A 4,457-nucleotide genomic window follows, 5' to 3' on the forward strand; every position below is an offset into this window, starting at 1 on the left:
CGGGTCCCGAGACGGGCCGGGTACCGCCCGAGGCGCGGAGGCGCTGGTGAGCGTGGAGCCAGGGGCGGCAGCGGCCGGGGCGCGCTCCTCTACGCTCCTCCGCAGCGCCTGCCGCACGCAGCCTCCAGCGCCGCTACAAATGGCCGTCTGGGGGCCGGGCCGCCGGGTGGAGGTGCTGCATATGCATGAGGGGGCGGGGCGCGGCCGCGCCCGCCGGGCTCGGAATCCCGAACCGACCGGGCTGCGGACCCCGAGGCCGCGCAGTCCTCGCGCTCGCCGGGGAGTGCGCGCGTGAGACAGCGTAGCAGTGAGTGTCGGGGCCCTGGGAGGAAGACAGTAAGCGAGACGGTGTGTGACCATAGCTGCATATGTCGGGGATTATGTGGATGAAAAATGACGCCATGTGACGGTGTGTGTGGAAAATAGAACTGTTGTCAGATTAGCTCAACTTGTAAGAGATAATATCCTAGTTTGAGTGCAGGCGGTGACCACGCTTGTGAAAAAAAAAAAAAAATCAACATACAACCGTAATTGAGCATTAGAGCTGTCACGGTAATTGAGTGTGTGATGGGCTACGGGTGGTGACAGGGTGTGAGGAATGTGACAATGACTGAGCAAGGGGAATAAATCACTGTGGTTGAGCTTACATGGACAAGAGCGAATGTGACAGATACTGTGTGTGTTGCTACTGTGTCTTCGTAGCTATGCTTATGTGTGAGAAACGTGTGGTAATTTCTTCTAAGGAGTGAGTGTGGGAGATGTAGTTATGCTTAGTGACAAACCACCTAACAGGCACTGTGGTGCGTGCTAGAGATGCTTTTGTGTACGTAATTGTGTCCCTGCCCTCCAGGAGCTTAGAATCCAGTGGAGACAGCCAGGACAAACAGGCATTTTATAAGGCATAGTGATAAGAGCTAAAACTACAAGAGCAACATGTGGACACATGGAGAAGCCTTCACCCCAGAGTTAGGTGGTCAGGGAGGGCTTCCCAAAAGACCTGAAGAATAGATACTATACGTACATAAGTAATTGCAAAAAAGTATTCCAGGGAAAGGAATATTTTCACCTGTTCTGCGGGGATTCTTGCTGTGGGAAAGAAAGAAGTCCGATTAGCATAAAACTACCGCACTGGAGCTGTCATGTGGAGACATGCCAGTCAAAAGTCTCCCTGAGCCCTCACTAGATGACCAACATCAGCTGCCAGACATCTGAGCCGTACCTTGGGGACACCTATGGTGTCTTCAGAGGATGCAGCCTCTGCTGGCATCCGACTGCAACTGCATGAAAGACCCCAAAAGAGAACCTCCTGGCTCAGTCCTTCCTGAATTCCTGACCCACAAAATTATGAGCAAAATAAAATTATAAACTCTATGTGTGTGTGTTACTGGAGATGAAACCCAGGGCCTCAAGCAAGCTAAGCAAGCATTCTACCACTAAACCACACTTCCAGCCCAAGCAGCATTTTTTGAATATTTGTCACACTGCACTAACAGCTAGAGAAGCCTCAGTAGCAGATATTATTACCAATGTGAACAAAGGAAGAGAGAGGAAAGAGAAACCTATATCAACAAGAAGTCCTAAAAAAGACAGGTGTGTTTCCCACAATGCCTATCAGTGTGTACCTAGTGCTGCAATTTCCCATAAGCCTTCAAGACCAAGATGCCCAAAGAGTTCTTCTTTCAGGAAGACTCAGAAATGGTGATGAAATCTCAAGAATATGTAAGTGAAACAATATATCCCCCAAGGAGGGGGAAAAAAACAAAAACAGGTATACCCACCACATCTATTTATTTCAGGGAAATCAGGTGTTGGTCCTAAAGCAATAATTAGTGTTCTGTGACTGCATCTGATGGAAGAACGCTTAGAGGGCCTAACCCTCATAATAGCTCAACAATAAAAAGGAAGAGAGGAAAAGGCAATTATAAATACAAGCTGATGAGCATATATGTGCCCAATGATAACAGTTTCCAGGGAGAAAACTCATTTTCAGGAGACCCTATTTCAAGAAACTGTATATTTAGCTGCTTTTCTATGTGAGCCCTAATGAAGATTTTCTTTCCTTCATGCGTTGAACCATTGCACTCCCTGTTTATAGAACCAATCCAACTCTGAAGTCAAGCTAGCATACCCATCCTGTAGAAAGCATGTGTTGATTACCTATAAGACATCCATTTCTCCATCCTCTTTCAAGAAGTGCAGTAGTCTGCTTACCCTCAGGGCATAAGTTCCAACATCCCCAGTGGATGTCTCAGTCTCAACCCTGGACTGTACCAAACCCTAAATGTACTACTTTTTTCTATGCTTCATATCCTGGATAGGACAGAGCATGATAGGGTAAGATTTCATTATGCTACTTGAAACAGCATGCAATTTAAAACTTACAAGTTATTCATTTCTGGAGTTTCTCATTTAATATTTCCTGATTAATATTTCCTTCATGCACTGCAATGGTAAATGGTCAATGGAATATGAATGGGGGGAGCGCTATAGTATTTCTGAATTCCTTCTCTATAATTTGAGAGTGACCTACCCTTACTCCAGATCTGAGGGTTAAACCAAATCGATTTAAAATTGTCAACTTCAGCCAGGCATGGTGGCACATTTCTGTAATCCCAGCACTCAAGAGCCTGAGGCAGGAGGACCACCATGAGTTCGAGGCCAGCCTGGGCTACATAATGAGTTCAAGGCCAGCCGGAAATACATAGCAAGACCCTGTCTGGGGGAAAAAAAAAAAAAGACTATCAACTTCACTTGCCCATAGCAGTTAATCAAAGCATGGTCAGATGACAAAATCAGAACAGTCAGAAACAGATTCAGTTGCAAAATCAAAGCTATAAGAATATCATCTATAGTTTTCACTGAGATGCCACTACACATCCATAAGGATGACTTTAATCAAAAATCATAAGTGATGAGGATATAGAGAAAATGGAAGCTTCATGCACTGCTAATAGGAATATAAAACAGTATCACTGCTTTGAGAAACTGTTATGGTTTGTGTTTAGATGTCCCCCAAAGCCTCATGTGGTCATAGGTGGGGCTTTTTCAGATGTGGCTAAAACTAGAGTCTATGATGCTGGGATTAAGGGTGTATGATTACTAAATCAGTCCACTGATTGGTTTGGAACTGTCCTAATCCAAATAGCCTAGATAGAGTATAAAAGTAGCAGAAAGAAGCTACTAAGGTCCCTTAATGCTTTGCTACCTTCTACCCACCATGAACTGTTTCTCCTCTGTGATACCACCCTTCCTTGGCATCAGCTGATTATGGACTAACACCTCGACAAACTGAGCTAAATAAACTTTTCCTACTTTAACTTTAGATGCCAGGTATTTTGTCACAGCAACAAGAAAAGTAATTGCAACAAAAATTTGGTACCAGAGAAATGGGATATTTGCTGTGACTATAACTGATCATGTGGTTTAGGAGCTTTTGAAGCTGGTGTATTGGAAGAGTTTAGAAAGATTTGGAGATGCTGAATGAAAAAGTAGAACTGGAATCTATTAGGCTACACTTGATGGGAGATTCTGGTCAGAGCTCAGAAGACCCAAATGCTGATAGAAATCCTGCTGATAAAGACCAGACTTGGGAGGTTTCTGCTTGGAAGAAGGACTCCATTGGCTGTTGGACTCCAGATAATGTATGTTATACCTTAACAGAAAGTTTGTCTGTGTTTTGCTCACGTCCAGAGACTACCTGAGGCGATGATTAAGGGTGGCAGACTAGTTAATCTTGCAGAAGAAATTTCAATGCAGTCTAATGTTGGGGCTGTGACATGGCTACTGTTATGGGTTTTTAGCCAGATCTATATTGAGAATCAAGATCAAAGAGTCCAGCAGAATGATTCAAAAGCTTGTGAGTTTGGCCAGAAAGGAAGCTCCAGTAAAGTTGCACTTTGGAAAGATGGAACACAGGAGAATTTGGCCACTAAAAAGACCAGCAAGGAAAAGCCAAGTTTTTCAGAAGAAGATAACAGAAAAGATAGCCTGAGGATGTACAAGAACCAACAGGACTCCAAACTCTGCAGCTCAGAGTTGCAAAGGTAAAGAATTTGCTTTGAGAAGAGAGCCTCAGAGCACCATGTTCCAGAATGACAATGGCCTTGGGAATTTGTTCCTTGGGATTGGCTTCAGAGTGCTCAGTGATCCAGGCACTTGACTCCTACAGCCAAGAGAGAAAGAAGCCTGGCTATTGCTCTTGCTGATAGCAGACCTTGGCATCATCCACATGGCAGTGGTTTTAGGTGCATCCAGAATGCAAGAGTGGTGGGGTCAGGAAGACTTCCACCCAGATTTCAGAAGAAGGCCTGAGAGGCCAGACAGTGTGCTCCTCAGAGGGCAGTGTGTGAAGCTGTGAGTGTGAAGCAAAAGGTGCTATGGAGACCCCAGAAGTTTAGAGAAGCCAGAAACATGGATCATCTGAGGAAAACTGCAAGGAGTGAGCAGAGAAGCCCCAA

Source organism: Chinchilla lanigera, unplaced genomic scaffold, assembly GCF_000276665.1.
Source record: "Chinchilla lanigera isolate Chin_1 unplaced genomic scaffold, ChiLan1.0 scaffold00013, whole genome shotgun sequence".
Classification (NCBI taxonomy): Eukaryota; Metazoa; Chordata; class Mammalia; order Rodentia; family Chinchillidae; genus Chinchilla; species Chinchilla lanigera.